The sequence below is a fragment of the Callithrix jacchus genome, chromosome 14, assembly GCF_049354715.1.
Source record: "Callithrix jacchus isolate 240 chromosome 14, calJac240_pri, whole genome shotgun sequence".
Taxonomy (NCBI): Eukaryota; Metazoa; Chordata; class Mammalia; order Primates; family Cebidae; genus Callithrix; species Callithrix jacchus.
Genome location: NC_133515.1, coordinates 92,147,607 through 92,173,609, shown reverse-complemented (window position 1 = coordinate 92,173,609; position 26,003 = coordinate 92,147,607). Strand labels below are relative to the sequence as shown.

Genomic DNA, 26,003 nt, shown 5'->3' with positions numbered 1-26,003 from the left:
GGCCATTAAGAAAAAAGCTGACGAAAGGAAACTGAAGCTCCAGGATTCTTAAATGAAGGCCTGTGGAGCACAGCTTCCTGGTGAATGGATTGGCAGCTGTTCCTCTTTTATGTCTGTTTAATCAAGGCTTTGTGCCTATAGGAAGGGGGGCAGTTCCCACATAGTAGGTACTCAGTAAATGTTTGTACAGGGAGTGAATGAATGCATGAATAAATAAATGAATTTAAGAATAATTAAACCAGGAGATTTTTTTTTAAAAAAAGATCTAAGCTCCTTTCTATTTTAACCATTAACAAATACTTACAGAGCATTCAGCTTGGTACAGAAGTGTCCGTGATGGATAAGACAGTAATCCCTTCCCTCTCAGTCTGACAGATCATCATAATACACATTTAAACACAATTATGATAAAATGTGGTAATCCAAGGTGGCATGGAAGCCCACGCGAGGGGGTGACCCTGGCTGGAGCAGTCAGAGAAGGCTTCGGTGAGGAGATAATGTTAGGTCCCAGAGGCAGGTTTTTCCAGATGTGGAAATGAGGAAAGGGTAAGAGAGCATATTTGGGGGCATGTGCAAAGACAGCATAACACGTAGGTGGCACGTGCGAGATCATCCAGAATTTGCTCAGGGCATGAGAAAGTGAGGCTGGAAAGGCAGATGGGAGCAAGAAGGTGAGGACTCCGTGAGCCATGATTAGAACCTTGGTTTTCATTCCACGGACAAATCCACAGGTAGGTGTTAAGCAAGAGATTGATAAGTCAGATTTTTCTTTCAGGCCAGCCCTCCAACTTATGTGCTACTGAATAACCTCAGCGACATGCTGATGAAGCTTGGATAATATTGTAGCAAATGGGGGGCAAGAAAGGGTGGGATTCAGTTATTTCATAGCTAGAAGTGTGAAACAGACCCCATCTCTAGGTAGAGGTAAGCAACGTGGAAGAAAGACCCAGAGATGCCCTAGTGTTTTCGCTATGCTGTCTTTGAGGAAGGCAGATTAGGCTGATTGCATGTGGTGAGGTAGGGGTCAGTGGTGACAGAGATGAAGCAAAGTTTTAGAACAATAACTCTGAAGTGCCTATTGGCAATGCAGGTAAATGTCCAGCAAGCGATTAGATATACCATTCCAGAGATCAGCAAAAAATATGGATTGAGTTATAGATGGGGTGTAATTCATGCAAGGTAGTCACTTCAAGCATTTGTTCAGAATATACAATGCCTAACACTTGGCTAAATTAACCTTTTGCTATGGAGAGCCATTCAAAATGATTTCTGATAGAATTTTAAAAAACAAAATCTAATTAAACACAGGGAGAGTCTAATATCTCTATTTAGGGCAAGGAAATGCATGCAACGAGAAAGTAAAGCAGTGGAATGAACAAAAGAGACCTTTGGGATTCTCTCCAGTCTTGAACTCAACCCAAAACCAGTACATGGATCGATCAATATTACAAAGCACCACCTCCAAACCTCGAGGAAACAGAGACACAAAAGTGACATCATACAACCCCTCTTAGCCTCATCAATGTCCGTCAGAATCTTTGAGCCCCAACCTTAACTCTCTGTCCTGCCCTCTTTCAAAAATCTTCTCTAGCCACTGCAGACTAAAGAGTCTCTACTCCTCTGAGCACCTTTAACCTTGCCAAACTCTCACCCACATGTGGCCGGGGGATTTTTAACTTGTCCTGCTCAGCCAGATATCCCCACACACTACCCCTGTGCAGCTTGGATTCCTGGAAGGCCACAGACCATCCCCACCCAACTCACAGACTATAGCAAGGCCCAGCTCAGGGTTGAGCATGTAGCATTTTACTCTGGTCATTTCTGGTTTCTTGGGAGCCTCCACTCCACCCCTGCTACCTACCTCCAGCGCGCTCAGCTTGGCCAATACAGAGAAGAGCACACATTAGGTGTTCAGTGAAGACCCAGGTATAATGGCCCATTTGATCTATTTTCTAACACCTCCTCTTTCAAGTTCACAACAACCCAGGGATTCAGAAAGTCTCAATCATCCCTTCAGCACCAGCAGGACTCTGAGCCCTTGGCTCCTGCAGCCTTGCAAGCTGGAGAGAGTAGAGAGAAAGGAGAGGTCAGTGAAATGGGTTAGACCCAGCCTCCCTCTGCCTACCCTCCCAGAGGCCTTCCTGAAAATACTTTGGAATCCCTAAGAACAGATACCCAAAGCCTATAAGTTACAGTCTTGGGGCTGAAAAAAGTGTAAATGAGAGCTATAGCATCCAAGACAGAGGTGGCCACATCCACCTCTAGTTGAGAGGCCTCTGGGCCAGAGGACTCCAAAGTGAGGTCTGTAGGAGGAGGCAAAGCAGTGACAGGAAGAAGGATGTGGAGTGGTAGTAAGTGAACCAAGCCAGGAGCCCGTCTCTGCCCTTCCAGACAAAGCCCACCACTCCCTTTAACTTCTCACACATTTTTATCCCTCTGCTTGTTTTCCTATCTGCTTCCTAGATGTAAGTTCCTTGAGGCCAGGAACCTGAAGTTTCCACCTTTTGATCCCATAATGCCTAGCAAAGGACATGGCACATGGTAAATTCTCAGTGAATTGTTGTTGAATAAACAAATAGATAAACCCTATTTTTTGAGAAACTATAACTGTATAATTTTTAAATTGTGTCTGCTATTTGGGTTAGTGTCTTCCAGGAAAGACCAAGAATCCATTAATAACATTAGGATTTTAGGAAAATCTGTTTAAAGGAAAATGTTTTACCTTGTGAATATTCTGTGTTCTTACGGAAAGAGTCGGGGGGAAAAATGCAAACAGCCTACTCCAGAAGAATTGAGCTGAGGCCAGGAAATTGAAATGAGAAGGAATTCAGCATTGGTGTTGTTATAACCAACTATCAGCATTATTCTTTTTAATTTTTTTGTGAGACAGAGGGAGGAAGGAGTGGTAGGTTTCACTGAAATTACACGAGCCAATGAATGGCAGGATCAGAGTATTCTTTTTTTTTTTTTTTTTTTTTTGAGATGGAGTTTTGCTCTTGTTACCCAGGCTGGAGTGCAATGGCACGATCTCGGCTCACTGCAACCTCCACCTCCTGGGTTCAGGCAATTCTCCTGCCTCAGCCTCCCGAGTAGCCGGGATTACAGGCACGTGCCACCACGCCCAGCTAATTTTTTGTATTTTTAGTAGAGACGGGGTTTCACCATGTTGACCAGGATGGTCTCGATCTCTTGAGCTCGTGATCCACCCGCCTCAGCCTCCCAAAGTGCTGGGATTACAGGCTTAAGCCACTGCGCCCAGCCTAGAGTATTCTTTTCTTTAGCTATTGGATGTAGTAACATCATGCTACAGAGATAAGCAGACCGAGTCATGTTTGACTTATAAACCTAATGACTTTTTAAATAATAATGACAACAACATAAACAATACAGAATGATCTTAAAGATTGAATTATCTGATTTGACTTACACACAATCCCGCAAGTGCCGCTACTATTGCCCCTTTCTAAAGATGACAAGTTAAAGGTCCAAAAGTTAACCAGTATTAGATCTGGGACTCCGATATGTATCTCTGGACTTCAACCCTGTGAATTTCTTCTCTGTGATACTTGGATAACTTTCTGATAGAAAATTCCCTGGAGATCTAGGAAATGGTAAAGGTTCTTATTGCTAGATAAGAGCTTAGAGGACCAAAGTCCCAGCTCACACGGAAAAGCAGAGTTATGGAGGCACTAGGGTCTCATCTATCCACTTGGGATTTGAATCCCATAATTAGCAGCCTGAAACACTTGCCTTTTCCAGGTGTGGATTCATGGTGAAGCTGGCCCTACTTAGAAGCCACAGAGGGGTTCAGTCTGGAACAGGGCTTTCTTATGGAACCATCAGAGGGTGGGTCATAGCTGGGACTCGAGTATCAGAGAGGGAACCTCACTTCTGAAAGTATGAAAGCTATAAGGGGTGATGCCAAGGGCTTATCCCTGGATGGCATCTGCAGCCCTGTGACTCCTGCTCTCCTGGCTTGCTGCTGCACCAGCTTCCTCACTGTAGAGTGGGAAGGAAACTGTCACAGCACAGGCTTGTTGTGAGCCCATGCCGGAAAAAAGAAGCATGAACAAGCACTTGTTAGTGCAAATCACCCTGTCCTGGGAAGACAAGGCTGAAGACTATCACACCCCTGCCTCTTTCCTTTTCACAGCTGACCTTGAACCCCAGTGACAGCGTGGGAGAGGAGGCAAAGATCAAGGACTCGGGATGCTCTCCAGCCTCCGATCAAACTCCCATCCTGGCTCTGTTCAACCTACAAATGGTTCCTAAGCAGGAGCAGATCCGCCTGCTTGTGCTGCCTGCATCTGTGTTGTTCCACTTCTAATTAGGCCCGTCCTGCCCTATTACAGACAATGGAAGTGTGTTTTAAATGAAAGCCCATCTCTTTTCCCCTGACTGTACTAAACCTCTTCGTTTCTCTTCGCCTCCTCTGCAGTTAGTAACTCAAGTCTGCTTGGAGCTAAATGACCCAGTTAACACAGCCTAGACGGCTGACTGTCTGTGCTCGCCTAGGAGTGGCCCTCACAACACAGGGGCTATTACACATTGCATCATTTGTTATTCTGTTTGTAGTTTACATCTCTAGACTGAAAACCCAGGAGGCTGGTAGGTCTGGATCCCCAAGGGAAGCTAGCAACACCTTAAGTATGACCTCACTTTTCAAAAGGTCCACCTTCCCACAGGCTGGGATGGATAAGCAAGAGGTTTATCTTGTTTATTAAAGGAGCAATACTTGATCTTTTGGAAAAACACACTGAAATATTTATAGGTAAAATTACTTGATTTATGGGATTTCCTTCAAAATCACAGGAGAGGAAGGAAGTGTGCACAGGGGGTTGGTGTGTGGATGGAGCAGGCTTGTCTTGGGTAAATCACCATCCAGCCTGGGTGATGAGAACAAAGGTGTTCAGTAGAAGATGCTGTCTACCTGAGCATCTGCTTGACAATTTCCCGCAAAGGCCACTTTTAATTTTATTTATTTATTTATGTGTTGGTTGGTTGGTTGGTTGGTTGGTTGGTTGGTTGGTTGGTTGGTTGGTTTGAGATGGAGTCTCTCCCTTCATACAGGCTGGAGTGCAGTGGCACAATCTCAGTTCACTGCAACATCCACCTCCCAGGTTCAAGCAATTCTTCTGCCTCAGTCTCCTGAGTAGTGGGGATTACAGGCACCTGCCACCACACCTGGCTAATTTCTTATATATTTAGTAGACACTGGGTTTCACTGTGTTGGCCAGGCTGGTCTTAAACTCCTGACCTTGTGACCTGCCTACCTCAGCCTCCCAAAGTGCTGGGATTAGAGGCATGAGCCACCACACCCGGCCAGAAAAGGCCACTTTTAAATAGCAAGGTTTAAATCTGAAAACCTGAAGTAAATAGTTACTAAAAAGCACATTTTTAATTACATAAAATTTCAAGATGTGGTTGGTGTCCCTCTCTAATTTGGACTGTTTTATATTCATTGTTTAACCTGGTTTTTACTTCCAGTCTTAATCAGAGGACTTCCTTCTAATTGATCCTAAATCTTTATTTCAAAAACAGTCCCTCCAGAGCAGCCCCCAAATTGCAAGCCAGCTTCACATCCAAAGCTTCTCTGGCAACTTGTCTGCAGCCACTGTCTATCCTCACCCCAAGCAGATTGTTTTCCTGAAAGGCCAATTTAGATCACGATTGACTCCACCATTTTCTCTAGTTCATTTTCACCGGGTTTTCCTGCACCTCCCTGGTCAGGAAAAAGCAGAAAAAGAGAAACGCAGTGATCACAGTCATGCTTGTGACTTTAGTCTCCTCTGGAAAAGGTTCTAATTGACTGGAAAAACATAAGCATCTCCTCCACTGACCCACACCTGTATGTAAACTGCTGTTTGGAGCCTGGGGCCATTTCTCTGGTACTTCTGTTTACCAGCCCACAATATACCCAAATTATAGGCCTACATCTCAGAGGAAGGAGCCTCCTCACAAGCCAAGTACAGCAAACCTGACTCTTCAATCACAGACAAGTCCTCGTCCCCTCTCTCTGCCTGTTTCTCTCTAAACCTAGCTAACTGCTTAATCCCATTCCATCTCTACCCATAGCTATGGTCTTGATATCTTCCTGTGCTAACTCTAGCACTTTCCAGCCATGAGAGTGTCACCTTTCAGATAGACCACGCCTTTCCAACAAGAATAATCTTTCTAAAACCAATTTGTATACAAAATAACTGAAATTTGGCCAGAGAAATGCATGCATGTGTAGGCATACCAACCGCGTTGCCTTGGAAGACTGTGCCTAGTTTCCACCCACTCACGCTCAGGATCAGCACTGTTCAGCCCAGCCACTTGTAGCCCCATGCCTGATGCCACCCTGAGCACTGTGAGCTGGGCACAACTCAGGAGCAGCCACTGCGAAAACAGGCCTCGCTGCTTTGCCCTCTTTCATGTCTCACTGAAGATGAGAACTGACTCTCAGAAATGTTTAACAGGGGAAATCACCCACCCCATGCCCAGTGTGCTCCAAACCCAGGCAAAACAAGGGTGGAGAAGGAATATTTTTGGAACAGAGAGAGCAAGACACAGAGCGCTGCACCCCTCCAGGAATAAAGTTTCTCCTGAGTAGATCTCTTCTCCTTCTTCTCCCTTGCAGGGTGCCTATTACCTGATTAATTGATGAACGTGTCAAGTAGAGAAGCCAGAAATAATTGACAGAAATATGGAGTACCCTTGGCCTTTATTACATCCTCATCCAGGAAAGAAAAACCTCCTGGCCACAGCAGTACTTGGATGGATCATGGTCAGTACGACTATGCGGAGGGACATTTACACGCGCTGATTTTCTGAACAGGAAACAGCTTCCTGATATTTCTTCCAAACATATTTTCTATACTGCATTCTATATCCACCTGGCACAATAACAGCTTCAGGCAAACAAGAAACATGGCCAATCACACCTCCACGGGGTCTCTCCTTCAGCCCCCAAGTTTCACCCACTCTAACTTAATAAGAGTCCCTGTCACAGATTCCCACTGGACAAATCTTTTCAGGACAGAAGCCTTGATGTCAGTAAGCAGGGGACAATTAGACTTCTAGTAACTCCAGGTTTCTACTCAAGAAGTGAGTGAATGCTGTTGGTCATCTCACAATACGCTTTGGCAACCTCCAAGTCCTTCATCCTCACTGAAGGAGTCCGGCCACTTTTCCCAAGCTAAGCTGCAACAGACAAGGTGGGCATTTCTATAGCTCTTTCACTTCGATACTAAACCAACCTCATTTGCAGTACTCACTCCCCTCCAAACAACTGAAGCCACCTCAGTCTGCTGGTCTAGGGGGACAGAGACATGTAAGCAATCTAGTGAGCAAGGCTTCTTACAGAAAGGGAAAGCAACACGACTACAAAGAACTGCCAACTAGTGTATCTGGGACATAACTTCAGAGACAAACCCCCTACTCCTAAGAGGGCTCTACCTGGAAATGAAAGCTGGACTTGTTTTTCCTATATATTTTTAAAGATAAAGTAACTGGGATTCAAAAAAGTAAATTATTGTAAAGTTTTAAAAATAGATCTCAGCAGAGCGCTTGCAACATAGTAGGCATTCCATAAATACTTATGTAATTAGTTAGCTGATGAAAATAAGACAATCGGAAAGTTCTATCAGACCTCACCCTCTTCTTTGCACCTCTTCTTTTGGAAGGGCCTAAAACCTCTAAATGTAGGCTCTGATCATGATGAAATTCTTTTTATGATGACTTTATCTGATTTCAAAAGAGATCCTAAAACAGAGATGGTTTTGTTTCTAAAAACCATCTGAAGTGTATTCAGTTTCTACCCCAGAAAAGGCTTCCCCATTCTCAGCTCTTATGGTTACAGCCTAGTCCTAACCAGAGCCTTGCACAGGGCCCCTTTTAAACAAGGATCCTAAGTTTCCGGTAGGGATGTGTCCTTTGATGTTCACTTTCTTCCAGCTAAGCACTCAGCCAGCTACAAAGGCAAATGTGCTACATGTTTCTCCCACCTAATGAAAGGGAGCTTAACAGAGAACAGACTGCCAGCACCTGCCATCATTATTGCATTCAGAGAGAGAATCAGAGGCAGTACCTTGCAGATGTATTCCCAAATCAGAGATTAAGTGCAGGTTCCCAAGCTACTGAAATTATTATCAAGTTTGGCACTGATTGCAATTTAGCCCCAGCCCCACCAACGCTCTCCACTTGTGGGGAGTGTCTCAAGAGAGATGGGAATCCTGGGTGTCTCTGCTGTTCAGAACCTGAGTGTCACTCTTCCCACTGAGTCTTGGTAAAATAGCTAAAATGTCACCTCAATGCTACATATTGGCTTTATATTTTTCAAGGAATACTCCCATTATGTTATTGGACCCTCAAGACCCCCCATGAGGAAGGTAGGATGGGAATTAGCAGCACCCTCACTGTGTATGTGGAGATCCTGAATCACTCAGCATCATTCTGCAAGTCACCTGCAGTCAAACATGAGTCACTCACAGAGCATTTCCAAACCCCAGTGCTGCCTCCGCCTCTTCCTGCTGAGACCACTCTGTCACTCACTGCCACTGATTCACTCCTCCAGGCCCTGTGCAAACGGAGAGATCAGTAAAAATTTGCCTTCCTTTTCCCATTTTTCTCTTTTCATTGTGCTCCCAGAAATGGTGTGGAACTCGCAGCATTGAAGCCAGTTCTGCAGCCCACCACCTGAGCCGTCTGGGGAGAGTGCCCTGTAATGCATTCATAGATTAATTTGGGGCAGAATTATGTTCATAATGAGTGACTCACTCATATATGCAGTATGCTTTTTTTAAGTCTTTTTATATGTCCTTTGATAGAATTTTTCATTGTTTTATGCATTCTTCATCTGATTAATTTTTATATATGTTATACTTTTGTTGATATTATAAATGACATTTTATATTCCATTATATCTTCAAGTACATTACTTCTGATGTACAGTGATATATTTTATGTCTTTTTTTCTGGAAATATAACCGGATTCTTACTGGTTCTTATAGTTTGTTGGTTCAGATACTTTTTCTAAGAAAATGATAGGCCTTTTGTGTTTTTCCTTTGGTCCAGTGTGTGTGTGTGTGTGTGTGTGTGTGTGTGTGTGTGTGTGTGTCTTTGTATGTATGTGTTAATGTATCAGCCAGGACCTCTCTAACTATGTAAACTGTAATATTGATAGTGGGCATCCTTGTCTTATTTCTAATATTAAAGGGAGTGAGTATAAAAGGGGACAAATATTGGATGTTTGTTGTAGATGTATAGTATAAGACTTCTATCAAATTGAAGAAATTTCTATTTTTTCTAGTTTTCCAAGAGAGCTGTTATCATAAACAAGTGTTGGAGTTTATCAAATGTTTTGTCCTGCATTTAAAAAAATAGTGTGATTTCTTTTTAAAAAAAAAAATAATATGGCAAATTACAGATTTTCTGATATAATATCTGCTTTTAAATGTACAAGTTAAATATCAGGGTCCTTGGACACCTGCTTCCAGCTAAGATGCTAGGATGGAGTTGTGTGTAAGCAGACCAATGTTCCTGCTGAACAGCTAGAAAAGTTAGGAAAAAAATGCCAAGAAATAAATCAATTTAGGACTTGAGGAGCCAAAATCTCTGAGCAAAGAGAAGCAGACAGAGGTTAGCTGGCCACATTTCTACTAGGAGAAATAGCCAATTCTTGACACACATGCCTAGCAGAAAACCACTGATAAAAAGCAAAGAAAACAGCAGAGGCTTTGGCAATCTCATGGGGCTGAATGGATAAAAATTGAAGAAAGGTATAAAGTAAATGGGCTGAAAAAGATAAACCAGGAAAATACCAACTAAGAGAAGGCTAATATCCCCTATATCAAGTATCAACATCTACTATAAAGCTACAGTAATTAAGACAGACAGTGTAGTATCAGCACAAGGATAGACAGACCAGTGGAACAAAATAGAAAATCCAGAAGCTCACTCACATATATAGTCACTTGGCTTCTGACAAAAACACCACTGCAGTGCAGAAGAAAAATACTGATCTTTCGACAAGTTGTACTGGATCAATCATATATCCATAAGGAAAAAAGTGAATCCTAAACCCTACCTCACACTATATGCAAAAAAAGAACATCAGATGGATTGTAGATCTATATATGAGTTATAAAACAATAATTTCAGAAGAAAACAGGAGAATATTTTCATGACCTTGAAACAGAAAGTTTTCTAAACAGGACATTTATTTAGGGATTCTTTAATTCCTTTCCAAATATTTTATAATTTGCAGAATAAATATTTTGCATTTCATTTGTCAAATTTACAACTATTTTCTTTTTGATGCCACTGAAATAAATTGTTTATTTTTGGAGGCTTCATCGCTGGAGTATGAAAATACAATTGACTTTTGCATGTGTATCTTACACTGTGCACGCTTACTGAACTCGTTCATGGGTTCCAAGAGGTTTTTTAGTGGATTCTTTAGACTTTTGCATATGTATCTTATACTGTGCAAGCTTACTGAACTCGTTCATGGGTTCCAAGAGGTTTTTTAGTGGATTCTTTAGACTTTTGCATATGTATCTTACACTGTGCAAGCTTACTGAACTCGTTCATGGGTTCCAAGAGGTTTTTTAGTGGATTCTTTAGACTTTTATGTATACAGGATTATGTCAGCTGCTAATAGAGGTAATTTTACCTTTCCTTTCCAGTTTGGATGACTTTTCACTTTCTTGCATAATTGCCCAGTCTAGAATTCAACAACATTGAGTAGACGTGATCAGAGTAGACATCCTTGTCTTCATGTACAATTGTTCCTGATTTTAGGGAGAAAGCATTTTGTCTTTCATCATAATTATGATATTGCCTATGGATGTTTTATAAATGACCTCCTTTGGGTTGAGGAAGTTCCTTCTATTCCTAGATTTTTGGACAGTTTATGAAACTGTGTTAATTTTGTCAAATGCTTTTTTGAAATTACTGAGGTAACTATGTGGTTTGTCCTTTATTCTATTGATATGATGTATTACATTAATTGGTTCTCATATGTTGAGCCAACCTTGCATTCTTCAGATAAATCCCACTTGGTCATGGTATATAATCCTTTCTATATGTTGCTGGACTTTCAGTATTTCAGTGAGTATTTTACCTCTATATTCATAAGGAATGTTCGCTGAAAGTTTTATTCTCTTCCTATGTCATTGTCTGGTTTTGATATCAAGATAATACTGGCCTAATAAGATAACCTGAGAAATGTTCCCTTCCTTTTTATTTTTTGGAAAATTTATAAAGAATTAGTATTACTTCTTCCTTAAATGTTTAGAAGAATTCACCAGTGAAGCAATTTGGGCCAGGACTTTTCTTTGTAGTTTTTTATGTACTGTTTCAATCTCTTTACTTGTTAAAAGTCTGTTCATATTTTCTATTTCTTGTTGAGTCAATTTGATAATATGTGTCAAAGAATTTGTTAATTTTATCCCAATTATTTAATATCTAAATTGCCATGCAGATGTTCATAGTGTTCTCTCATAATTTTTTGATTTTTGTGAAGTTGGTAGCAATGTCCCCTCCTTCATGCTTGATTTTAATAATTTGAGTCTTTTCTTTTTCTGGGTCAGTTTAGCTAAAGATTTGTCAATTTTCTTGATATTTTCAAAGAAATAGCTTTTGCTTTTGCTTATATTCTCTATTGTTCTTCTATTCTCTAGTTCATTCATTTCTGTTTTTATTTTTACTTTCTTCCTTGTATCTGCTTTAGGTTTACTGTGCTCCTTTTTTCAATGTTTTAAGATGAAAGGTTAGGTTATTGATTTGAGATCTTTCTTTAATACAAGTTTTTAAAACTACACATTTTCCTATAAACACTGCTTTAAGATTTTGTATGTGTGTCTTCACTTTCCTTTATCTCAAAATATTTTCTAATTTCTCTCTTGATTTCTTTGACCCATTGTTTATTTAGAAGTGGGTTGTTCGATTTTTCCATATTTATGATTTATCATTTTTTGCTACTATTTCATCATATTGTGATCAAAGAGCATACTTCATGTAATTCTAATTCTTTTAAATGTTCAAGCCTCATTCACGGCTTAACATATGGTCTATCTTAGAGAATGTTCTATGTGCACCTGAGAATAATTTGTATTTGCCTCTTTTGGGGTGAAATGTTCTATAGATGTCTGTTTGGTCTACTTGATTTATAGTATTTTTCAAGCCCTATATTTTCTTGCTGGTATTCAGCCTAGTTGTTCTATCCACCATTAAAAGTAGAATATTAAAGCCTCCAACTACTATTTCTTGTATTATCTATTATCACTGCAACTCTGACAGTTTTTGCTTCATGTATTTAGAGGCACTATTGGTTGTATAAATGGTAACTGTTATATCATCATAATAGATTAACACCTCTTATCCTTATAAATTGTTCCTTTGTATATCTGTTAACTTGGTGTTTTGTTTTTTGGTTTTGGCTTTGTTTGTTTGTTTGGTTTGCTTTTTGTGTATTTTGTCTGATACTAGTACAGCCAGTCCTGGTTTCTTATGTTGATATTCACATGATCTATCCTTTCCTATCCTTTGACATTCAGCCTATTTGTATCTTTGAATTTAAAATGTTTACTCTGTAGGCATTATATAGTTGAATCATGGTTTTTATTTGTAGCCCAATTTGACAGTCTCTACCTTTTGATTGGGTTGTTTAATCTGTTCGCATTTAATGCCGTTATTGTTACAGTTGAATTCATGGCTGCCATTATCACTTTTGCTATCTATATGCCTCTTTTTAGTTTCACTATTCATTCCTCACTGCTTTGTCTTGCATTAAGCAAATATTATCCAGTGAAAATTTTAATTCATTTAATAATTTTTTACCATATTTTTGAAGTCATTTTCTTTCCTTAAATTTTGTATTTTTAATTTTTTAGGGTACAGAGAAGGTGAATACATTTATGGGGCACGTGACATTTTTCACACAGTCATGCAATGTGTAATATTCACATCAGGATAAGTGGAGTATCCATCATTGCAAGCATTTATCCTTTGTGTTACAAATAATCCAATTATACTCTTTTAGTTATTTTTAAATGTGCAATTAAATTGTTATTGACTGTAGTCACCCTGTTGTGCTATCAACCACGAGATCTTACTCATTCTTTCTCCTTTTTTGTACCCTGGAGATATTTTCTTAGTGGTTGCTTTAGAGTTTACCATATTCATAATATTTTATCAGAATACACTTCAGACTTATACTAATTTAGTTCTAATGAAACAAAGTAATATTACTCCTATATAACCCTATTTACTCCTCCCCCTTTTGTGGTAATCCTGATGTGCATATGATCTCTAGGTATATAATACATAGTTTTTGTATTACATCATTATACAAAAACACATAGTTATAATTACCTTATGTAACTTCGTCTTTTAAAGAAGATAAGAGAACAAAGGATAAAAAGTATTTATTTATAGAGTTTGTTGTATTAGCCTTCTTATTTGCCATTTCTGGTTCTTCGTTCCTGTGGATTCAAGTTACTAACCAATGTCATTTCCTTATTCCAATACAGCTTTGCTCACATATCTCTTTTGTACTTGTATTGTGAAATACATTATCTTTCTATATGTAATGGGTCTGATAATACAATTATATGCATGTTGTTTAACACAACTGCTTTCTTAATCAGTTAAGGAAAAAAATATGCTTTTATGCTTTATTTTATAGCTGCATAATTATCATTCTTTGTTGTTGTTTCCATGTAAATTCAAATTACTGTCTGGGATCACCTGCCTTTACCTGAAGAAATTCCTCAGTAGTTCTTATCAGGCAGGTCTGTTAACAGTAAATTCTCTCAGATTTTATTTATCAGGGAATGTTTTTCTTTTATCTTCATTTTCAAAAGATTGTTATGTTGGCTATAAGATTGTTGGTTGACAGGTTTATTTCTCTAGCACTTTATGTCATTTCATTCATTGTCTTTGATAGAAAAAATTTAATTGACAGTATCATTGAGGTCCCCTTGTACGTGATGAGTACCTTTCTCTTGTTGCCGACAAGATTTGTGTGTGTGTGTGTGTGTGTGTTTGTGTGTGTGTTGTCTTTCAGTATTTTTACTATGATAGGTGTAAGTATGGATTTTTCTGTGTTTACCATATTTGGAATTTGTTGAGGCTCTTAGGTGCATAGATTAATGGCTTCCATCAAATTTCAGAGTTTTTTCAGCCATGATTTTTTCAAATATTTCTTCTGCTCTCTTTTTTCTCTCTTCTTCCTGGTACTTCAGTTACACACATGTGTCCCCTATTTCTCTGAGACTCTGTTTATTTTTCTTCATTTTTTCTCTCAATTCTCTAGACTGTATAATCTTTGTTGATCTATCTTCAAGTTCTCTGATTTTTCTGTCAGCTTAAATACACAAGCCCTTCTAGTAAACTTTGCATTTTAGTTACTTTCACCTTTCACCTTCATAATGTCTTCTTTTTATCATTTATATCTCTTTGTCATTATTCTCTATTTTATGAAACATCATAACTAGGCCTTCCTTTACCGCTCTAAGCATAGTTTCCTACAGTTCTTTGAACATATTTATAATAGTTGCTTTGAAGTATTTGTCTGCTAAGTCTGACATCTAGGCCCTTCACAGTTTCTATAGCCTGCCTTTTTTCCATGTTTCACTCACACTCTCCTATTTCTTTTCATGTCTGGTAATTTTTAATTGAAAACTGGGCACTTTAGATGATACATTGTTACAATTCTGCATACTGATCCCCTGCATTGCGGCTTGTTGTTGATGATGTTGTTGTTTGCCTATTTATTTAGTGACTTGACTTGGTTATTTTAGGGGTCTGTTTCCCCCAAGAATGCAGCCTCTGATATCACTGCTCAGAGGGTGCATCCTTGGGCATGCACACCATCACCCTGAGATGGCAGTGGTTTTATTAGTGCTCTCTTTGGCCGTCTCTTTTCTCCGATATCTCTGTTGTCTGCCTCCATTTATATCATGCCCAGCTATCAACCCCCACTAATTGCTGGATAATTGTTCTATTATGTTTTACAGTGCCCTGAGGCATAAATTGCTCCAGAGTCTGATGCAATTAAATTTAGGTCCCTTAGCAGGGGCAGTCTTTGAGGCCAGCCTTTGAGGAAACTATCTCTTAGCCGTCTCTTTCCATAATTCCCTCCAGTAAATTTTCAGATGGTCTGAGGTTAAGCTTGTTGCTTTCACAGAGCAACCAATCCTCTTAATTGCATATCACAAAATCCCCATTGTTTCTAAGAGCACTCTTAGGTTCGTACTTTCCTATGTAGTGGTAAAAATAAATCCCCTAAGCCTTGGGAGTGCTTCAGTGCTTTTTGATCTTGTGGCCTGCCTTTTCCTTTGGGCCATGAATCTGCAGCACTGCTCTAGAACTGAGGGTCAGGGACAGAGAACTTCTTGTCTCAGTCATATACCTGCTTCGTGAGCTTTATCCATGTCAGCTTGGGCTGGTGTGGCAGCCTCCAGTCTTTGTGGTTCACCTCTCCTTGCATAGAGACTTTTATCCAAGCTAGGGTGAGGTGATGAGTCCCTCCATTCCTGGCGCCATGCCTGGAGTAAGTCTTCTGCCCTATTAGTAAGGAATGGATGGAGGAAGACAGCCCCAGATCTCTTAGCCATTCTTGCCTGGAATAGAGCCTCTGAAACACATAGATGTGGTGGGGATGTAAAATGCTGGTGGCCTGCCCCTTCCCCATCGAGACACTGGAGCCCTCCACTGGAAATTGAGTCGAGGGAGTCCTTTATTCTTGGTTGCACCTGCCCAGTGTGGAAATTCCCTCACTGTGAGCTGAGAGAGTAGGAAGGGAGAAAGCAAATTATGGATCAAATGTCCTGGACTCCCATCCTTGCCAAGACGCAGTAAACTTCTTGAATAAATATTTTTTTTAAGGCAGAGTTTTCTCTTGTTGCCCAGACCAGAGTGCAATGGCACAATCTTGGCTCACTGCAACCTCCACCTCCTGGGTTCAAGTAATTTTTCTGCCTCAGCCTCCTGAGTAGCTGGGATTACCGGTGCACATCACCATGCCCAGCTAATTTTTTGTATTTTTTGTGGAGAGGGGGTTTCACCATATTGGCCAGGCTGGTCCCAAACTCTTGACCTCAGATGATCCGCCCACCGTGGCCTCCCAAGGTGCTGGAATTACAGGCATGATGTTGTTTCACTGGGGAAAGGGTCTGTGAACACCTCCATTCCAGAAATGATGGCCCATAAGTCATTCTTAGCCTCCTAGAAATGCATGGCTGACAGCCAGGTGAGCTACTGGTTGCAACCTGAATCCTGGGCCATTGAGAACAGAAACAAGATAAGGAAAGGGAGAGGTAAGTAATCGAGGATGTGTGGGAAAAAGAGAGAAAACAAAGTGATGAGGTCTATCTCACCATGCCTTTGACAATAGAGCAACAACAAATAAAAATTAATCTGGTTCCATCTAGGGACGACATTGGACACAATCTTGAGGTGTGCAAACTTAGTCTCTGGCAGTCCTGCCTTCCATTCATGAATGTCTCATACCTGGCATCCTCCAAGTGAGGGTGGTCTCACTCAGGACTTTTACCTCTCTCACCTGTTCCTTTTTCAGCTCTTTAATTTCTAGAGGAAGTTACCAGCCCTTAATTCACACTAAAAAAGGTGTCATTGGCTGAGAACTGCTTAATATGAGATCTTGGTAGAGGAATTTGCCTTACAAAAGGGAAAATCCTATTCATCCTAAAGGCATGATCCTCTAACTGAGGAACCTGAGGCTACAACACTAGGTCAGCCCAGGATTTATTAAGCCAGAGAGAAGGGGGATCTTGTAGAGCATTAAGGAAGGCTGTTCACATGTTTCTGAGGCCTCTAGAGCTAGACATTCCAGCTAAAAAAAATTCTGACATGTCCACAAATCTGAGGAGGCACACTGTCTCAGTAAGCACAGCTGCTCTCCATTTGGTTAATGATAGCCCATTTCAAATTTGGTGTGTGCAAACAAAAGACCCAGCAGACCCAGCTCCACAGAGCTTGCCCAAAGAGGCCTCTGAGCTGCAGGCTGCCACAGGATCTCTGGTAGAAACAGAATGATCTGTGTTGCATCTGGTGTGATAAGGCCGGTCTGTGTCAGGTGAAGGTCAGGTAGAGACTTTGGTTTATACAGTCATGCACTGTGCAATGACATTTTAATATCTAACGTCATGTATGACTGTGGTCTGTGATCTTATAATGCCATATTTTAACTGTATCTTTTCTATGTGTAGATATGAAAATACCTACCATTGTGTTGTAATTGCCTACAATATTAAATACAGTCACATGCAGTACAGGCATTCAGCCTAGGAGCAATGAATTCTACCATAAAGCCTAGGTGTGTGGCAAGCTATTCCATCTAGGTCTATATAAGAACATTCTATGATGTTTTCACAATGACAAAATTACACAATGGTGCACTTCTCAGAACATATCCATGTCATTAAGTGACACATGACTATGGTATGATCTGACAGCATTTGGTAGCAGACAGGCCAGTGAAGGAATGCTAGAAAGATACCAAGGGCTGTGCCAGTAACAATGCAGATGCAGGAGTAGAAAGAGGGAAAAAGCATTAGAGAAAGATGCAGGCTACAGATCCTCGAGGCCGGGGCAAATCCGCTCAATCTTTGTCATTCTATGTGGTTTTCTTAGGCATTTCTCTGTTATCTCAAAAGCCCAATTTTCAGTCAATCCAATAATGACCTACTCTTCAATTTCACATATGAAAGAAAACTTTTTCTCTCTAAAAGTCCATTAAGTCACTGTCCCTGAGAAGCCTTCCTGAATCTTTTTTGGCATTTGGTCTTCTCTGTCTTCTTGGCTCCTGTTGCACTCCATATAAAAGCAAATGGGCAAGAGCCAACTGAAAAAGCCATCGCGCCAGAGATTCACCCCCACGGTACAGGCTTCCATTCCTGTCCTTCTGCTTGAATCTGGTCGCTGACTATAATCTGATGTTGTTGTTTTCCTGTTTGTAATCTGGTACTTCAAATCCCAGGAATGGGGCCCGACCCATTCCCATCACTGGTCCAAAATGTTTCATTAAAATCTATTGAGAGCGATAAAGAGGGAGCAACCTCTGAAGACCAAGCCACTGAGATGACCCTCTTATCTGTTGCACAAGTGACCTCCATGACTGCAAAGGTTTTTGTCTTCCTTGTTTGCTGCTGTCTCCCTAAGGCCCAGCACAATCCTGGTTCACAGTAGGTGCTCATATAGGAATTGATTAAATAAACAAGGCTGTTATTACACAAAGAGGGATGACTTCTGGGCTGCCACGTTTCATACAAAGGACAACTCACATCCGTCTTCAAAAGACTCAGCTGCTTACAGGTACCTGGAGCTGGCTTAATTTCTTGCTCAAGCTCCTCTTCAAATTCAACCACTCTCTGAAGGTGCTTTATACTTATACATTCTAATCATTTCTATACACTGTCTGAATATGCCCATGTCAATGAGACAGCTGAGCTGCCATGATCTACTTTAGGGACTACCTCACAGTCACTGCCACCACTCAACTAAACCAGCATGAAAACTACTTATTATGTTTGAAAGAATTTGAGGGGATATTGTGTCAGTTCTAGGACCAGGGGCTGAAAAGATAAGACAGACACCCAACTGCAGGTCTGTATTAGTCCATTTTCACACTGTTGACAAAGACATACCTAAGACTTGGCAATTTACAAAAGAGAGGGGTTTAATGGACTTATAGTTCCACATGGTTGGGGAGGCCTCACAATCATGACAGAGGGCAAGCAAGAGAAAGTCACAGCTTACATGGATGGCAGCAGGCAAAGAGAGAGTGAGAGCTTGTGCAGGGAAACTCCCATTTATAAAACCATCAGATCTTGTGATACTTATTCACTATCACGAGAACAGCCCAAGAAAGACCCACCCTCGTGATTCAGTTATCTCCCACCAGGTCCCTCCCACAACACATGGGAATTATGGAGCTACAAGATGAGATTTGGGTGAGGACACAGAACCAAACCATATCATTCCACCCCTGGCCTCTCCCAAATCTCACATCTTCACATTGCAAAACCAATCATGCCTTCCCAACAGTTCCCCTAAGTCTTAACTCATTTCAGCATTAACTCAAAAGTCCACAGTCCTAAGTCTCATCTGAGACAAGGCAAGTCCCTTCCACCTATAAGCCTGTAAAATCAAAAGCAAGTAAAGTTACTTCCTACATACAATGGGGGTATAGAAATTGGGTAAATACAGCCATTCTGAATGAGAGAAATTGGCAAAAACAGAGGGGCTACAGGCCACATGCAAGTTCGAAATCCAGTGGGGCAGTCAAATCTTAAAGCTCCAAAACAATCTCCTTTGACTCCATGTCTCACATCTGGGTCACGCTGATGCAAGAAGTGAGCTCCCATTGTCTTGGGCAGCTCTGCCCCTGTGGCTTTGAAGGGTACAGCCTTCAAAGCCTCCTGGCTGCTTTCATATGCTGGCATTAAGTGTCCGCAGCTTTTCCAGGCAATCACTGCAAGCTGTCAGTGGATTTACCATTCTGGAATCTGGAGGACAGTGATGGCCCTCTTCTCACAGCTCTGCTAGGCAGTGCCCCCGTTGGGACTCTGTGTGGGGTGTCTGAGCCCACTGCCCTAGCAGAAGTTCTTCATGAGGGTCCCGCCCCACCCCTGTGGCAAACTTCTGCCTGGGTATCCAGACATTTCTGTACATCTTCTGAAATCTAGACGGAAGTTCCCAAACTTCAATTCTTAACTTCTGTGTACCCATATGCTCAATGCCACATCAAAGCTGCCAAAGTTTGGGGCTTACACCCTCTGAAGACACAGACCAAGCTGTACCCTGGCCCTATTTAGTCATGGCCAGAGCAGATGGGATGCAGGGCGTCAAGTCCCTGGCCTGCACACAGCAAAAGCACCCTGGGCTCGGGCCATGAAAGCATTCTTTTCTCCTAAGCCTCCAGGTCTGTGATGGGAGGGGCTGCCACAAAGGTCTCTGATATGCCCTGGAGACATTTTTCCCATTGTCTTGGTGATTAACATTTGGATCCCCATTACTTATCCAAATTTCTGCAATTGACTTCAATTTCTCCTCAGAAAATGTGCTTTTCTTTTTATTGTATTGTGAGGCTGCAAATTTTCTGAACCTTTATGCTCTGTTTCCCTTTAAAACTGAATACCTTTAATAGCACCCAAGTCACCTCTTGAATGCTTTGCTGCTTAGAAATTTCTTCTGCCAGCTATCTTAAATCATCTCTCTCAAGTTCAAAGTTCCACAAATCTCTAGAGCAGGAGTAAAATGCTTCCAGTCTCTTAACTAAAACATAATAAGAGTTACCTTTGCTCCAGTTCTCAACAAGTTCCTCATTTCTATCTGAGACTACCTCAGCCTGGACCTTATTGTCCATGTAATTAACAGCATTTTGCTCAAAGATATTCAAAAAGTCTCTAGGAAGTTCCAAACTTTTCAACATTTTCCTGTCTTCTTCTGAGCTCTCCAAATTGTTCCAGCCTCTGCATGTTACCACATTCCAAAGTCACTTCCACATTTTGGGGTATCTTTTCAGTAGCACCCCACTCCTGGTACCAATTTACTGTATTAGTCTATTTTCAGACTGCTGATAAAGACACCCAAGACTGGGAAATTTCCAAAAGAGAGGAGTTTAATGAACTTACAGTTCCACGTGGTTGCAGAAGCCTTACAATCAAGGCAGAAGGCAAGGAGGAGCAACTCACATCTTACATGCATGGCAGCAGGCAAAGAGAGAGAAAGCTTGTGCAGTGAAACTGGTTTTTAAAACTATTAGATCTCATAAGACTGTTCACTATGATGAGAATAGCATGGGAAAGACCTGTCCTCATGATCAAGTATTTCCCTCTGGGTCCCTCCCAAAACATGTGGGAATTATTGGAGCTACAAGATGAGATTTGGGTGGGGACACAGAGCCAAGCCATATCAAGGTTGAAGCTGACTTTCATATAAACTTTCCTGAAGCATTATATGAATATATGCATCTTGTGTGCATGTGCATGCACATGTTGAAAGAGAAAGGATAGGGGAGGGGAAAGAAGTGGAGGATAGAGGAGAGGAGGCATGAGGGTTAATATTAAGTGTCAACTTGATTGGATTGAAGGGTGCAAAATATTGTTCTTGGATGTGTCTTTGAGAATACTGCCAAAGGAGGTTAACATTTGAGTCAGTGTAGTGGGAGAGGCAGACCCACCCTCAATCTGGGTGAGCACCATCTAATCAGCTGCCAGTGTGGCCAAAATAAAGCAGGCAAGAAAAGACTAAAGAGCAGACTTGCTGAGTCTTCTGGGATTCATCTTTCTCCCATGCTGGATGCTTCCAGCCCTATAACATCAGAATCCAAGTTCTTCAGCTTTTGGATTCTTAGACTTATACCAGTGGTTTGTGAGGGGCTCTCAAGCCTTTGGCCATAGACTGAAGGCTGCACTGTCAGCTTCCCTACTTTTGAGACTTAGACTGGCTTCCTTGCTCCTCAGCTTGCAGATGGCCTATTGTGAGACTTCATCTTTTGATCCTGTGAGTCAATACTCCTTAATAAACTTCCTGTCATACATACACCTATCCTATTAGTTCTATCCTTCTAGAGAACCCTGACTAATACAGGAGGGCAGAGGAGAGGAAAAGAGAGGAATAGAGGAAAGAGGAGAAGAGAAAGAGAGACAAAAGAGAAGGGAAAACAGGAAATGGAATAAAGGATCTTCTCATATTCCATAGAACTTCCCTTAACATCATAGCTTCTGAGCCCACTCACCTGCATTGAATCCTGTTTCATCAGCATCAGAAGGTGAAGATTGAATTCAGACAGGGGCAGCTCAATTTCTTTATGTATTTGATTATAGCAGTTCAGTTCCCAGATGAGAAACCTAAACAGAAGTGAAATATTTATTAATTCTCCCACAAGAACAGGTGTCCCTTGGCACAAATTTAGCATGAACACCATCACCAGATGCACCCCCATTGCTGAGGATCCAAGGTCTTTGGTCCAGTTTTGGTTGCTCGGTCCTAGGAAGATATGGCTGAATCTGTAAATATAAAATCACAAATCAAGAGATTATTATCCAAAATTTGGATGACTAGGTGGGTTCATTTTTTATACCTGGAATTCTCACAGGACAATTGCATTAAAGAGAATAGCAACTATGGTGTTTCTGTTGACTGCTGCCAATTATTTCCATTATTATAAAAACAGATCAAGACCTGATTATTCATCTGGAGTAAAAAATAAGCAAACAAACAGACTTTGAATAATACCCCTTCACTCACACCACAAGGCCCAAAGTCTGCAGCCTGGCACTCAAAGATATTAAAGATAAATTTCTAACACCCCTTCCAAGTCTCATCTCCCAATACTTGTATATAATGTTTCTGCCACTTCAAAGTACTTGCTATTTCTTTGTGATCAATCCCCTATGATTCCCTACTGCCTTGTGGTTCACACCATACCTTTCTACTCCCACTTTCTTTCCATTTGTCCATGATCAAGTTATACTCCTGCCTCAAGGCCTATCTCAAATGTGACCTCCTCTCTGAAGATATCTCCTTTCAACCTCCAACAGAGCAATATCTCACTCCTCCTATAAACCCCATATGTAGATAGTAACTCATCGAACTTGATAGCATAAACAACTTATGGTTAATTCATCTAACAAATGTTATATCCCAATTATTTGCCAGACATAACATTAAATACTTAATATTTATTGATTTGCTTAATCACTTTCATATATGTTTTGCCTTCCATAATGCCTGATGGCAGCCTTTTGTCTAAATCTTATTTCTCTGCTATAATCCTTAACATTACACCTAGATACAGTAAATTATCAATAAATATTTGTTGACTATAAATGAATTGATGTACAGTATGTGAATATATAAATGAATGAATGAAGCAAATGACCCCTGTTTACAGGCACAGTTTCCAAGAACATTGGACTGAGCTTCTGGATCTCGATGCATATGATTTGAGTTCTTTTCCATTCTTAGTAAGATTCCAGAGTCTCATAAAGCAAATTACAACAAACCTTCAGCTCTGATGTGTGCATGGTGAGCCTTTTGCATAGGACCATAAGAGGACTCCTAGCATTGAATTCGCTAAATTACATTCACCTCTTCCACAAAACAGAAAACAGTATAGCAAGCTTTTCTCCTTCCTTTTCTGGCCCACTTTCCCTAGCTCTAGTGCCTAGAACTTTTATGTTTTCCTGTCCCACAGTAAGTGACGAACTAATTCAAACATACACAGATGTACAAGAGAATAAATCCCCTTCCAAGGGTGACAAAAGTCTTTGATGTCAATGCTTAATGCAAAGGAGTGATTTCAAACATCAGTGAGGAGACAAAGAACGTATAACCAGAATTACTGCATGCCTAGCCCCGTCCAACATTCTACATATATTATCTCATATACTTTTTACAATTTTGTTAAATAAAGTAATAATAATGTAGCACCTACTATATGCCGTATATACTTCTAAGAATTTTTATATATTATCTCACTTAAGGCTCCCATCAACATTATGAATAAAATAACTTTTTGCCTTCTTTATTTATTTATTTGTTTGTTTTTTTATTTTACTTTACTTTTATTTTCTTTTACTTTAGGTTCTGGGGTACACATGCAGGTCATGCAGGGCTGTTGCATGGGTGCATAGATAACCAGGTGGTTTGCTGCCTCTATTCCCCCTTCATCTATATCCAGCATTTCTCCCCATGTTATCCCTCCCCACCCTCCTACCACCACTGTCCCTCCTTCTTAACAGATGAGAAAACAGCCATAGAGAATTTAATTAACTTGTACAGGATCCCAAAGTAAGGAATAGAGTCAGAATGCAAACCCAACATAGAAGTACACTCTACATCTTTTAAGGGTAGTCGTTTTCCAATTATAACCTGTACAGAAGTTGGTTCTCAGAAAGTGTACCAGTCATGTACCCGGTAAATATAAAGACTGGAATTCAAGTCTTAATATGTTTATTTCGACGTGAATGCTTTTTAGTAAAACTTAGCAAAGGTGTCCTGTGTAGAGCCTCTTAACTCATAAGACCATTCCTGAGAATAAAAGTAATCATTTTGTGTGCTACTACACTTCCCCAGGCAGGGTTTTTCTTCACGCATTCTTGCCTCTAATCTCCTCTATCCATGGTGCTGAATTTAAAGACCAGCATAGCTGGCCTAAAGAAAGAACTGACAAAATAATCTGAATCTCGATGGTAAAGAATCTTAAATACAACTCTGAGACTGGCCATTGAGAACCAGTAAAACCTTTCTCAAACCTCCTGCTTTAATCCCAGAATCTCTTTTCTGTATTCCAAAATCATCAAGTTGAAAAGGGTAAAATAAGTGAAGCTTGCGATTAATAAGAATTGGTCATATCTTTTCAATTTCATAATTTCAAAGATTCTGTTATCTGAAAATAAATCAATGAAAGGAGAACAAGAGAAAGTCTATCTCATAAACATCAACCCAGATCTAACAAAAGTTCAAATAAAATACGAATCAGAGACGAGAGACCCTGAAGCAGGTTCGAAGCCACAGCACTAGGCCAATGGAGGGTGCTGAGGCTAGTGCTGAGAACAAAGGCTTGAGACAGAGAATGTCTTTATATCTGGTGCAGAATTGATTTTCAAGCCATAAAAATGTTAGTTAAGGTAACACTGACATGAACTAGGGCAGGGTGGGGGAAAAAGAAGTTGGAAAATAGCAACTGTGATTTCAGGCTTATGAGAAATGGAATTAAAGTTAAGAGAAGGAAGGCAATCTATTGTTGTCCAGAAACTGGCAAACAGAACAGCCACTGCATCATTATAGTGGCAACGACCTGCTGTGTTCATTTGTCTCTGAGCTGTCTGACCTAGGAGCTGGATGATTTATCTACTTTCCACAGCTTCAGCTGGGCCAGGCCAAGAGGATAACTTGGAGAAAGGGGTGGAGGTATGGGGGTGGTGACACTCAAGCACGAAGCCAATGAACTCCATATATCTTTTCTTAGAGGGACTGCTCATAAATCAGCCAATATCACACATTTATTTCACACCTACTATAAACAAATCTCTGTTCTAGAAAGCCTCTGGTCATACAACGATTCAAAAGGGCAGAGCCATTGGCATTGAAGAGCCTACAGTATAGTGGAAAATATTAGGCATGAGGGAAGCTCATTAACAGCATATGCTAGATGATGGCTAGAGACAAGAACTACCAGAACACAGAAGAGGACTGTTGACTTTGTCAGGTAAGACTTCTGAAAGCAGGAAACACCTTCATTGAGCTTAAATAACAGGATATGCACAGTCAGAAAAAATGGGAGTAAATGTTGCTGGATGATAATTCAATTAGCAAAGCCTCAGAGGCAGGAATGGGTTCAATTATGTTTTGGTGAGAGCAATATTGCCTATCCAAAGTCAAATTCCTAGATACAAGGTAGATAGTCTCCAAGATCTCCATATTTAGGGAGAGAGTTGAGGCAGCAGGGCTGCCTCAGGTTCTGTACATCACTTTTTCAAAAAGTTGAATGGCTTCCAATATTTAAAAAAATAGATTTCTAGGTTTCTGGCCACAGTGGTACATGCTTCTAACATACAGAGAAACATATGAATCAAGAATTATTTCTCCCTATGAAGCTCTGAAGAAGTCATCTAACTATGCATTTAACCAGGAAAGCATTTCTCCCTCATGTGAGCCTGCTCCCATCCTGGTAAATACAAAAATTTGGTAATGAGGATCCACTCTGGCAAGAAAAATGGAGCATCTGTAAGGATTTTTCAAAGTTAGACAAATAACATGTTGTTTACCTGTCCTGGATTTAACGACCTCATTGCATAACCTGCCATTCCAACTATTCATTGCAACATCATTACAAGTGAGACTACCTTACAGAGCAACTGCTACCACACAGCAATTTACAAAGTCAGAAAACAGATGGGAGAGAGGAAAGAAGGCTGAGGAATCCTCAAAGTACAAGGAAGATGACACCTTATTTCTAATTCTAAACATATTTCCAAAACATA

General features: G+C 40.6%; 1 long non-coding RNA gene across 1 annotated transcript in view; it reads right to left on the bottom strand.

Moving 5' to 3' along the window:
- The window catches only part of LOC144579384 (uncharacterized), a 33,186-nt gene extending 11,322 nt beyond the window's left edge, over nucleotides 1-21,864 (bottom strand). The window contains exons 1-2 of the long non-coding RNA XR_013526813.1: nucleotides 21,752-21,864; nucleotides 8,473-8,560 (exon numbers count right to left, since the gene is read on the bottom strand). This is a non-coding gene — a long non-coding RNA (uncharacterized LOC144579384). The remainder of the gene's footprint in view (nucleotides 1-8,472; nucleotides 8,561-21,751) is intronic.
- Nucleotides 21,865-26,003: the final 4,139 nt, after the last annotated feature.